The sequence below is a fragment of the Phyllobates terribilis genome, unplaced genomic scaffold (genome assembly GCF_046119375.1).
Source record: "Phyllobates terribilis strain yellow unplaced genomic scaffold, ASM4611937v1 Scaffold_44__1_contigs__length_10104851, whole genome shotgun sequence".
In the NCBI taxonomy this organism is placed as follows: domain Eukaryota; kingdom Metazoa; phylum Chordata; class Amphibia; order Anura; family Dendrobatidae; genus Phyllobates; species Phyllobates terribilis.
Window position 1 is genome coordinate 171,858 of NW_027362804.1, and position 13,834 is coordinate 185,691.

Here is a 13,834-nt window from a genome sequence, read left to right on the forward strand (position 1 = left end):
CTGGATGCAGACTGGGATACGGAAAGGCAACTGCAGTACAAGAAGGTACAGGAACGTGTGGAGAAGAGCCTGGCCCAGGTGAGAGAGAAGCAAGAAAGACTCTTCAATCAACACGCCCCTGCTGGTCCCCTAGAACCTGGTGAGCAAGTCCTGAAGCGGAAGAGAAGGCTACATAAATTGGACGACCAGTGGGAAAGGGAACCCTACACCGTACTGCAGTCTGACCACGACAACCCAAAGGTGTGCGTAATCACCAAGGACGGAGGAGAAACCACTAGTGTCGTTTCCAGAGACCACCTCAAAAGGTGCCCCGAGCAACTCCGTAGTGCAGAAGAGGATCAGAGTGACCTTGAACCCGCAGAGGACAAGGAAGAAATGATCAGCACCGTTCTCGGAGAGTTCCCTCAGTCCTGGACTCGCATAAATGATGCTATAGTGGTACCCGTCCTGCATTTCCTGCAACCTGCACAGCAACAACCAACACCAGAGCCGGAAGGTGAAGAGGAGCAAGCGGTTCCAGAGGCAGAAGAGCCTGTACCAGCAGCCCAGGAGAGTCAACCCTCTGCTGACAGTGAGCCTGCCATGCCTTGCGTTAAGCCAAAGGACCCGCAGACAGCTGCCTGCCCTACCTGTACACCCAGCTGGTAGCTGTACCCCTAACGCTAGTGGGGAAAGCCAGGTTAGTCCACCACCAGACAGTGGGTTAAGGAGGTCAACCAGGAGCACAAAGGGACAGATACCCGCTCACTGGAGAATATAGAGTGTACTAAAATTGTAAATAACCCTGTTGCCAAATGTTGAATCGTTTGCAAAGTTACCTGCATGTTTATTAATAGTGTGTTTCAGTTTCTTGCAGCTACCGTAAGGACTCACAGGTTATGGACTTTTTTATAACCGGGACCTTGTATGGACTGCGTTCGGAGCTTAACCCAGGAATGAACTAAGACTGTGAAGGACTTGGGGTAGGACAGACCCCCACCTGGTTAAGGCTCCCCTTTGTATTGGTGATATGGACACCCGGTCACAGACCACACTGTGACCTAAAGAACTCAATTTGTGCATCGTCTGTCTATTAATGTTTTATTGTTGTGCATATTGTCTTTGTTTATTGTTTAGTCCCGGAGTACTAAATTTCACTAGGGGGGAATGTGTCACCCTACCTGGATGCCACAAGTGTAATTAAAGCTGTGTCTGAGAGCAAGGGGGAGGTTCTCTGGTCAGGGGAACATTAGCATGCAATGCCTCCTGTCTCAGGCCAGTAGGGGGAGCTGGCTGCCCCTATAAAAGCTGGTGCTGAGGGCAGGGTTAGGGAGAACTGGATTGCCTGTCTCAGCTCTGAGACGTGTCCCAGAGTGGAGCGGACAGAAAGTTGATTGCACCTAAGAGGAAGTGTGGCAGGAGGAGAGCCACAAGCCAGAGACAAGAGGCGAAGAGAGCCTGTCTTGGCAGAGAAAAGACTTAACTTTACCAGACTTTGGTGTCTGAGGCTGGAAGGATTCCACATCCCCCAGCAGAGAACCAGTTTGCAAGGGACTGTACTTTCCTTGGCCTAAGAAGCCTGGAGGTCCTGCCACAACCGAAGGGACCAGTAAAGCCGTACAAGGCTGGGAGCAGAAAGGAACCCACGTTGCAGGCCATACAGGCGAGAATACATGGAAAGCTCGGAAACGTGGGCTGTTACCCTATCAGGAGGAGATAGCCAGAAGGAGCGTAGAAAGCACGGTAGGCCTACACCCTCATCCTGACCAGGGCCAATTTCCCCGTTGCTCTCAGACATCCAGGTCCCCTCCTAGCTGGGACTGTTTATGGGTCAGTTTACCTGTTTCAGTAAAGACCCTGGACTGCAACCTGTTGTCTGTGTGCTCCTTGCTCCTCCAGCACTATCAGCACTGAGACTCTCACTACCATCACTCCCACCATCCACTACACTGCCCTGGGGCCGCACTCTTCCCGTGGGGAGTCACACTACCCTAGCTGCACACCTCATCAGCCCCAGCGGTCTGCATGCAGCGGCGGTTCCTAATAACCGCAATCCACGGGTGGCGTAGTCGGACATTATCAATAACACATAACGGACTACCACTGGCCTGACCACCCTGAGCCACGGAACCGGGTTGCCACTACTAATCCCATCGTTTCCCTAATTGCCCGGATCCGAGTGCCACACGGCCCAGGGGGCGAGTCAATTATAGCACATAACTGACTAATGCCTTTCAGTTAAGGTCTCTGTGGTTGAAGGGGCAGCACAAGGGAGTTTAGTTGTGCAACATTACAAACCTTTCTAACAGCTCTCCTCCTCTTATGGCACTCTCACCTCTGCTGTACTGCGCCTATCCCATACTGCCTGTCCAGAAATGAGAGCACAGTGTCAGTATCACACTTAGATGCGTTGTGCTCAACATGTACTCATTCTGCAGTGAGATTAGAGCAGACTGTCCTGCTTCTGCTCACACTGCTCCTGTGTGAGGTGTAATAACAGCCTAATATCACTGCAGAGAGAATACAAGTGAGCACAGAAGACATAAGTGTGATACTGGCACACTCCATAATCAGGAGAGTCAATAAAAGGGTTTGTAATGTGACACAGAGAAACTCAGCTGTGCGGCTCCTTCCTTGTCTAAGAGCTGTTACCTCTGCTTTCTAATCATGCAGAAGGTTAGACCAGGAGATCAGGACTCTCCATCATTATACATCTTAGGCTAGGTTCCCACGATGAACTTTTGGTGAGTTTTTGATGTTGCAGAATTTCTGCACCCATTAAGATAGGTTACTTGCATTATTTCTAAAATATGCAGCGTAAAAACTCACTAAAAACTCATTGTGAGAACGTAGCTTTATACCCTAAGAAACCTGCTTTGAGCTATGGTGGGGGCGTGTTCTTCTTTTCTTTGAGTGTTGCTGCTTGCTTATGATTGGTCAGCATCATACAGGAGAAATCTGCAGCATACTTAAGGATTTCTCACAAGCCTCATTCGGGTAAATGCAAAAAGGTAAATAAAATTACCAAAATTTCCACAAAAAAGTGTAGATATACCTACAGCGTATTCACACCCAGACTATAAGATTATGGCCTGTCTCTGGGTAGTTGTTTTTTTACACAGTAGTCAGAACCTACAAAATTGTGGTGCCGTGCATTACATGAGCTATACTAAGGGAGTGCCTGTCACCATAGAGCTAATATGTAGTGTTGAGCCACCCCCGTAGTGTTCGAGTTCGGTTCGGTTCGTCGAACACCCGTGTGTTCGCCGAACTGTTCGTCGAACTGTTCGTCGAACACCTTCGAACACCGTTAAAACCAATGGCAGGCAAACAAAAACACATAGAAACACATAGAAAACACCTTCAAAGGTGTCCAAAAGCTGACAAACGGCTCAGAAGACATAACTAACATATGGAAAAGTGACAAGTACATATAGTCATGCGAAAAGAAAAGAGGTGGAGGAGTAAAAGGAGGGGGAGACACAGATATAGGCATGTCATGCCCTTCTAAAATCCAAAAAGTGAGAAGCCGACACGGCCAGTCCGCTCCTGCCCGTGCCACCTCCGTGTCGCCAGGTTTGTGCCAGAGCCGCGGTGAACCCTGATGGCCAGCCCCCCTCTCCCAATACTGGTGCCTGTCCGCTGGTGGGTCGAGCGAGCCCCCCTGTGGTGGAGGCAGCTCTAAGCTTTTTAATTTAAATTGTCTCTCTAATTTGAATGAATACACTTTAAATCCATTTACAAGGATCTATTGGATTGCAAGTCTCATGCCAGCAGCCGCGTAATTCCAGCTCCAGTAGCGTCCACTAAAGCTGCTGCAGTTAAAAAGCTTTTATAAGGATCGAGCTCGGCTGTCCACCGCAAGGCATCCTACTGCCAGTCCCAGCCCCTATGCCTTGGGGTGCCTCCTGATGCTCTTCACTAAGTATCCCATGGTCCCGAAGCATTTCCTTTGAAAAGATTAAGTGTCTAAACTACAGGTGGTGTAGCTTGCTTAACAGCTGGGATAATCCGCTGACTAGCAGACACTGCTACTAGGCACAAAGTATTTCCTGGGCTAGATGCAGTTAAAAATTTGTAATTAGATACTCTCGTTGGATTCTGAGAAAGCATTCCATAGAGTCTCCTGGCACGCCATATATGATTCTCTTAAAAAGCTTGGGGTAGGGGTCTAGGGGACCCTTTTATAGCCAAAATCACGGCCCTGTATCACAATACGTCACCTAGGCTGAAGATAAATGGAACTGTAGCACCCTGAGGGCTCGGTTGCTACAGACGTATTGCACCTCACCCAGAGGTGTGATATCTCACTCTCAGGTAAGGATGGAGTGTGGTTCAGGACCCGACACCTGCATGCATTACACCACATTGCCGTGGGGCAGGGCGACCAATATGCCCCTGAGATGGGCACGACAGTCCCTGTCCCTGGCTGGAGTGGGGGGAGGGAACACTGAGGAAGGGGAACCCTGTAGTGCAGGAGCAGGGAGGAAGCAGTTCCTGGGTGCATTGAGAAGGGAGTATAAAAGGTGGGCACCATCTTAGTTCAGTGCAGAGAAGTCTGAGCAGAAGTGGCAGGGAGCAGGGGCTCTGCATGAGCTCTGCTCCGGAGGCGGGCCTAGTAACAGAGGCCCAGGCCTGGAAGAGGGAGAAGGAAGGAAGAGGAGCGGAGAAGGCTCCAGGAACGAGGAATGAAGGGATCCCAGGGGTGCGGACGGGCGAGTCGCCACCGCACGCCCGAATCCACCTGCGTGGAGGGGTCAGGCCAAAGGGGGAGACCGGTCCCCGAACTAGTGGAGGCAGGAACCGACCCTCAGCTAGAAACCGGAGGCTCTGACATTTTATGTGGCGCAGCCCCTCGCTACACCCGCTAGGAAGGCACCACATAGGGTCAGGGAAACTGGCGCCAAGTTTACCAAGAGGAGGCCCGAGGCAGCCGGACAGAAGTGTTGGTAAGAAAGGCCAGACAAAGGACACACAAAGGGGGTCCTGTGAAGTGCTCCAAAGTTATCTGGGAGTTGTCTGAGCCCCTCACCTGGTGAGCACAGTACGACGTGGGCAGCCGTTACCTGCAGACGTGGTCTGGATAATAAGAACTGTGAGTAAAGGCCCTGAACTGCATCACTGACTCCGTGTCGTTACTGCTGCTGCCCTGCACCATCACCCCCATCCCCCGCATACACTGCCCTGAGGCTATACTCCTCCCGTGGGGAGTTATGCTACGCTCTGCTGCACCCACAACACCAGCCTCAGCGGTCTGCCCAGTAGCGGCGGTTCACTCTGACCGCAATCCACGGGTGGCGTAGTCGGACATTTAAACATCAAAACCACATAAATAGTTCTGCCACTTGTTTGACCGCCCTGAGCCACGGAACCGGGTCGCCGCCACGAAGACTACAACCACCAGCATCCACCAAAAAGGGTCCGGCTCCGGGTGTCCCAAGGCCCAGGGGGTGCGTCAGAACATTTTCATCACCTTTCACAATCACCAATGGGACAAGGCAGGGATGTCCTCTGTCCCCTCTCTTATACATCCTAGTGACGGAGCACCTGCTCTCATCAATTCGCCATAACCCCAATATTAGGTGGATTGAGGTGGGAGGCACAGAGTACAAGTGCTCTCTATTTGCTGATGATGTCCTAGAATATATATCTCAATCACATATATCCATCCATGCTGTTATGGCTGAAATAGATCACTTTGTTACATGGTAAAATTTTAAAATCAATGCAGCGAAGTCTGAGGCCCTCGATGTCTCCCTCCCCAAATCCATATAGGATTCCATCCAGTCCAACTTTCCCTTTGCCTGGCCCTCACAGGGTATCAAATACTTAGGAATTCCTATTCATAGAGACCTCTCCCATCTATGTTATCTTAATTTTGGGCCCTTTATTGAACAACTCCATACAGACCACGGTTGGCAAGTTAGAACTGTAAGATTCACTACGTGAACCACTGGTGTTTTGTGGAAAAGCACATGTACACTGCGTTCCAAATTATTATGCAAAAAGTGTTTAGGAGTGATAAGGGAAGAATTTGTTTGTTTGTCAGTTAAACTCATTGATGGTGATGTGTGTCAGGGCTCTTTATATCACTGTAAGCAATTGCAGACACCTGTGCTAATTAGTTTGGCAGGTGTGTCCAATGAAAGGCAAGACTACTTAAGAAGGCTCTCTCACATTATTAAGCAGCCTACATTTTCTGCCAAAATGGGAAAGAAAAAGGATGTGTCGGCTGCTGAGAAGCAACAAATTGTGGAGTGTTTAGGTCAAGGCATGACTACAATCAACATTGTGCGATGATCAGGATGAAGTGTCTTGGCAATCAAGAAGTATGTAGCTGATTCACAGTACACACGTGTGCGTGCTGATAAGGGCAAATTGAGGACTCTTTCCTACAGGCAATTACGTCAGGTTGAAAGAGCAGCGGCAAAAAAGCCTTGTCATAGCAGCAGACAAGTTTTTGAAGCTGCTTGTGCCTCCAACGTCCCCCGAACAACAAGATGCAGGGTCCTTCAGAGGTTTGCAGCTGTGCATACGCCATCCTGTCGACCTCCTCTATCCACTTCACACAAGCAGAAACGGCTCCAGTGGGCCAAACATTACATGAAGACTGATTTCAAAACTGTTTTGTTCACGGACGAGTACCGTGCAGCGCTCGATGGTCCAGATGGATGGAGTGGAGGATGGCTGGTTGATGGACACCCCACGCAAACACGGCTACAGCGCCAACAAGGAGGAGGTGGAGTAATGTTTTGGGCTGGAATCATGGGGAGAGAGATTGTCGGCCCCTTTAGGATCCCTGAAGGCGCTAAAGATGAACTCCATAATGTATGTGGATTTTCTCAAACAGCACTTCCTGCCATGGTTCAAGAAGAAGAACCGTGTATTTCACAGCAAGATCATTTTTCTGCATGATAATGCACCATCTCATGCTGCACATAAAACATCTGCATCTCTGGCTGATATGGACATAAAAGGGGACAAACTTATGGTGTGACCCCCATGCTCCCCTGACCTCTACCCCATTCAGAACCTTTGGAGCATCATTAAAAGGAGTGTCTATGATGGCGGGAGGCAGTTCACATCTAAGCAACAGCTCTGGGAGGGTATTCTGTCCTCATGCAAAACAATTGAAGCAGAAACCATCCAAAACCTGACAAATTCAATGGACGAGAGAGTTCAGAAGCTCCTTTCGAACAAGGGGTCCTATGTGAAAATGTAACATCACCTAGAATAAAGTTTTGAGTTGAAAACTGTTTGATTTCAGTTTCTAACAACCTGCTAATGCTTATAATTTCAAAAATGACCATTTTTTGGTCTTTATTAAAATGAAAAGGTTGATCGAAAAGTTTGGGGGATCTAAGAGTGTGGCAACCCAGTAGTCATGATTACTTCGAATTCTGACAATATGAGGGTCATGCTGCAGGTAGTGCAGCAAGAAGGCACTTATGTGTCTTGCGCATCTCGGAGCCCCAAAATTATTTTCCGGGCTAGATGCAGCTAAAAATTATTTTTAATTTTAAATCTGGTGAAGCTTTAGTATAGATGGCCTAATAGGATCAGTGCTGCACACTGCTACAAAGCCCAAATTATTTTCCAGTCAAGATACAGATAAACATGATTAGTAATTTGAAAGCTTAAAACGGTTTGTAGGGTGATTTTAACCAATCATCAAGCTTTTACTCTCCCCAGGATGACACAGGGGTAGAAAAGTCGTTTCGGATCCATGATTTGTTCATCTTTATGAACGTGAGTCTGTCTACATTATCAGTGGAGAGCCGCGTGCGCTTATCTGTCAGCACACCACCAGCAGCGCTGAACACACGTTCAGACAGAACGCTGGCTGCGGGGCATGACAAGATCTCCAAGGCGTAAGTGGCTAGCTCTGGCCATTTATCCAGATTGGAAGCCCAAAAAGAGCAAGGGTCCAGTGACACAGTCGTGGCTTCAATGTTTACTTGGAGATACTCCTGTGCCATCGTCTCTAGGCGTTGACTATATGTCAGACTTCTTGTCTCCTGTGGCCTTGCAAAGGATGGGCTAAAAAAGTGGTGAAATGATTCCGCAAAATTGATGTTACCAGCAGATACTGTGGTTCTGTTACGGTTTGAGTGCTGAACACTTGACGGTCCCACGGTTGGCAAGTTGGAACTGTGAGATTCACTACGTGCACCACTGGTATTTTGTGGAAAAGCACATGTAAGATTCTGCAACAGTCTCTGCTGATACTCCTGCATATGTGCATCCCTTTCTATGGCAGGAATAATTTCTGCAAATTTACTTTTGTACCGGGGATCTATCAGTGTGGCAACCCAGTAGTCAGGATTATTTCTAATTCTCACAATTCGAGGGTCATGTAGCAGGTAGTGCAGCAAGAAGGCACTCATGTGTGTTGCGCATCCAGGAGCACCAAGTCCCTGTTGTGTTGGTGGCGAGGTAACAATCATGCTTCCTTCCTCTGTCCTCTCCCCCCAACCTCGCACAACAGAAATGTGATCAAGGTCTCCCTCATCTGATGAGTCTTCCATCAGTTCGTCCTCCACTTCTTCCTGGGCTCCTGCACCTTCCTCACTAATTTGGCTGCTACCATGCGCCCTGGTAAAACCATCTCCCCCACCCTCACATGCCTGCCGCCTTGGTGCTGCCGACCGTCTGGACCTTGCAGATGTTAGCCCTTCCGCATACAACTCCTCCTCCTCTACTTCCTCCACCTCCTCTTGTGCCACCACCTGACTCCGAATTCTGTTTAACATGTGCTCCAGCATGTAAATCACCGGAATAGTCATGCTGATAATGGCATCGTCAGCACTAAACATCTTCGTCGCCATTTCAAAACTGTGCAGAAGGGTGCATAGGTCCCTGATCTGAGACCACTCCTCCAGCCTGATTTGCCCCACCTCTGAATCTCGTTGGCCCAGGCTATACGTCAGAACGTATTGCACCAGGGCTTGTCGGTGCTGCCACAGTCGCTGCAACATGTGCAGAGTTGAATTCCACCGGGTAGGCACATCGCATTTTAGCCGGTGAAGTGGCAGGCCCAACGACTTCTGTAGAGATGTAAGTCGCTGAGCTGCAGGATGCGAACGGCGGAAGTGAGCACACAGCGACCGTGCCCTCTGCAGAAGGCCATCTAGTCTGGGATAGTGGGCTAAAAATTGCTGGACAACCAGGTTCAACACGTGAGCCATACAAGGCACGTGTGTGACATTGCCCCGGCGAAGGGCCGCACCCAGGTTTGCAGCCTTGTCGCACACGGCCTTCCCTGGTTTCAGGTCCAGTGGAGACAACCATTCATGAAATTGGTTCTCCAGAGCTGACCACAACTCCTCAGCTGTGTGGCTCACATTTCCCAGACATTTCAATGTAAAAACCGCCTGATGACGTTGAGCCCTACTGCCAGCATAGTAAGGAGGTGTGCAGGATCCCTTCTGCGCAGTTAGAAAGCTTGTGGCATGACCAGACAGGCTTTGGGTGCAGGTGGAAGACCGAGAGGAGGTTGAGGAGGCAGAAGCAGTGGAGGAACTTTGACATAAAGAGGATTGACGCACAACTCGTGGGGACGGCAAGACTTGGACAGCAGCCCCTTGTCCTGCTGTCACCATAGTTACCCAGTGCCCAGTCAGCGACATGTAACGCCCCTGTCCATGCCTACTCGTCCAAGTGTCTGTGGTGAAATGCACCCTGTCACACACAGAGTTTCTCAAAGAAGCGGTGATGTTGTGTGCGACATGCTGGTGGAGCGCAGGCACACCTTTCTTTGAGAAGTAGTGCCGACTGGGCATCTGGTACTGGGGCACTGCGACGGACAAAAGGTCTCGAAAATCCTCTGTGTCCACCAGGCGGAAAGGCAGCATTTCTGTAGCCAAGAGCTTGCAGATGGTGAAATTCAACCTCTTAGCTTTCTCATGGCTAGGAGGAAATGGTCTTTTACTTGTCCACATCTGAGGGACCGAGGGCTGGCTATTGTGCTTAGACGGGGTTGATAAGGGTGTCCCCGGCAAACTGCCGGTCTGTGAGGAAGATGCAGGCGGACATGTTAGGTTGCCTTGATCCAAAGGTGGTGCTATTGATGTCGGACAGCGCTCAACACCAGCTGGTGTTACCACCTCCAAAGAAAATGATGACCTGCCAATCACGCTGGCTGTTGCGGGTAAAGAGGTGGCAGGTCTGCGCCCCAAAACAGGTGTGACTGCTGTCCCCCCAGTCACAGAGGATGAAGAGGCCGCGGATGCACAAGATATGGCAGACGGTGGTTGGCCCGGCCGGCTAGGCCGCATTGTAGCACACTGAGCTTCCCACTGCAACTTATGCTTCATGTCCATGTGCCGGTTCATGCATGAAGTACTCAAACTATGTATTTTTTGGCCTCTACTTAGCTTTTGCTGACAAATGTTACAGATAACACGAGTTGGGTCAACTTTATAGATCTGAAAAAATGCCCAGGCTATGCAAGGCTTAGCACCCATGCGACCTGAAGAGCCACCACGACTTGTGGTGAGAGGCAGAGTTGTGTTTGAGGATGCAGTTGTTGACGTGCTTCCAGTACTACGTCTCTGTCCAGGAAGGCGCAACCTGACCTCGTCGTCACTAGCATCTTCCTCCACCTCCTCTGCTGACCTCATCTCTTGGCTGACTGTGGGTTGACAGTAAGTGGGATCTCCAACCTCATCATCATCACCCTGTGCGTTATCACACCTGTCGTCCTCAGAGCCAACCTGTTCCTGCCCTGACAAAAAACTAAAGTTGTCGCTCCAATCAGGTATTTGAGTCTTATCATCGTCTTCCTCATTGTCTCCACCAACAGGAGTTACAGTTTGGGAATGAGGGTCTACATTATGGTCAGAACCTTCTGCGTCTGGTCCTGGATCCGACTCATAAAGATTCTGGGCATCAGTGCAGATCATTTCCTCGTCTGGATTCACAGAAGCGCTGGAGTCGACCTCTGATTCCCAGGCTATAGTATGAGTAAACAGCTCTGCAGACTCAACCATCTGTTCTACCTCATACTCAGACGGGCAGCTGGAGATTTGGGAGCTGTGAGGAAGCAAGTGCGATTGGGGTGACACCTTTGAGGACTGGAGTATTTGTGATGTTGAAGTTGATGTGGAGGAGAGCCCACTTAAAGGAGCACTTGATATCCGTTGAAGCACCTGCTGTTTTTGTGCCTCATCTGGAATTTGTAGCGATTGGCGTGGCCGTAAGAAAGGGATCTTATCACATTGTCCGCTAAAAGAAGTAGACATTTTAGTTTGGCTGGAAGATGGTCTTTCTTCTGCAGATGTTACTGTTGCTTTAACACCTACCCCACGGACACAACCTTTTTTCCCCTTCCCAACACACCTATTCCCCTTTCCATCAGCAGCAGGCCTTTTTCCACTCATTTTGGTGGTTAACTAATTCACAACTCTGGAGTTGTTTGCACAAAAAAACAATGGATGGTAACCGAGCAGAGCTGAGTGGCCAAACTGTGGTATTAGGCCAAAACTATTGGCTGGGTTAGATGGAGAAAAAAATTATATTCAATTTGCAACCTGATGGAGGTCAGTATAGATGGACTAATACAACAAGTCCCACACACAGCTAGAAGCCCAATATTTTTTCAGAGGTAGATGCAGAAAAAAATATATTCAGTTTGCAACCTGATGGAGGTCAGTATAGATGGACTAATACAACAAGTCCCACACACAGCTAGAAGCCCAAATATTTTTTCAGAGGTACTGTAGATGCAGATAAAAATTATTTTTAATTTGCAACCTGATGGAGGTCAGTATAGATGGACTAATAGAGAAAGTCCGACACACTGCTAGAAGGCCAAATATTTTTTCAGAGCTAGATGCAGAAAAAAATTATATTCAGTTTGCAACCTGATGGAGGTCAGTATAGATGGACTAATAGAACAAGTCCCACACACTGCTAGAAGGCCAAATATTTTTTCAGAGCTAGATGCAGAAAAAAATTATATTCAGTTTGCAACCTGATGAAGGTCAGTATAGATGGACTAACAGAGAAAGTCCCACACACTACTAGAAGGCCAAATATTTTTTCAGAGCTAGATGCATACAAAAAATTATTTTGAATTTGCAACCTGATGGAGGTCAGTATAGGTGGACTAATAGAACAAGTCCCACACACTGCTAGAAGGCCAAATATTTTTTCAGAGCTAGATGCAGAAAAAAATTATATTCAGTTTGCAACCTGATGGAGGTCTGAATAGATGGATTAATAGAACAAGACCCACACACAGCTAGAAGCCCAATATTTTTTCAGAGGTAGATGCAGAAAAAAATATATTCAGTTTGCAACCTGATGGAGGTCAGTATAGATGGACTAATACAACAAGTCCCACACACAGCTAGAAGCCCAATATTTTTTCAGAGGTTGATGCAGAAAAAAATATATTCAGTTTGCAACCTGATGGAGGTCAGTATAGATGGACTAATAGAATGATGCTATGCCCAAAAGATTTTACTTCACTAGGTGCAGTAAAAAAATTGGTATTCTATACACAGGTGGTATATCTTGCAACAGAGATAGGCTACTCCACTGACTAACACACTCTGCAATAGGCCAAAAAGGATTAGCTTTGCTAGATTCAGCCAAATGCTGTGAAAAAAACTTGCACAGCACTGGCACAGACCTGCCTGGCAAAAACTGATAGGAACTGATGTAACCTAGTCCTGAAAAGGACTCCAATTACAATTAGTCTTTACTCCCACAATCTATCTATTTAAGAGCACAGACCTCCCTCATAAAAGTCGTAGGAAATGCTGTAACCTAGTCCTTAAAAGGACTGCAATCACAACTATTCCCTACTCCCAAGCTATCTGTATATTTGTGCGAAAATTGGCTTGAAATTAACAAGGTATAGCGCACACAGCAACAGCGGTGCCGTCTAACACGCAGCTGCAGCAGTGAGAAAATGGTGGCGACGGGGAAAATGGCTTGGTCTTATAGGGCAAGGACATGTGACATACACTGCCAATGACACATGCCCTTGCTTGTTTGAAAAAAAGCACTTCGCTCCGTGTGTGCGCTGCTGATAGGCTGACAGATTGCACCTCCCCACTGCAAATGTGGGAAAGAGAAAAAAAAATGGAGATCTTCATTGTTCCTGCAGAGATCCATCCCCTGCCCCTCCCCCCACCCCGCTGTACACTGAAACTGCGTATTAACATTAATTTTCATCATTACTGAGAAAAAATCCAGTTATGATTTTGGTGCACGAACAGTTATCGAACATAACCTCGAACAGCCGAATTTTTCTCAAATTGTTCGTGTTCGCCGAACGGCTCGAACACCGCCCAAAACAGCTCGAATTTGAGATTGGCGAACAGTTCGAGTAGAACAACGCTCATCTCTACTAATATGTCCATATACCGACCAGCAGAAATTGTAAAAGAAGAACTATAGAAGGATAGACTATAGTGGATCATTCCGGATTGGTGCAACATAAGGAGCCAAAAGGATTCACACCGGTATTCCATGCTATGTGCTTCTTATAAAGTGAAATCTCTCCATAGACCGCCTCTGTGAAGACCACCCCCTTATCCAGATGATAGATTTTCAGTTCCACCATATATAATGCATACTGGCCATTTTTTTTTTTTTTTCAGAATATCACCAATTTTGGGTCGTCAGCTGTACCAGAAGAAATGCTTTAAACCAGTGCTGGCGAACCTATGGCACGCGTGCCAGAGGGGGCACGCAGAGCCCTCCTGGTGGGCACGCGCGCCATTGCCGCAGCGCTACTGGATCGGGCCCGTCGGGTGAGAACTCTGAGCCCGCCGAGTGCCGACACCAGCTTCGCTACTGCAACTAGATGTGCGTTCTCTCTGGGACGCACATCTAGCTGAAG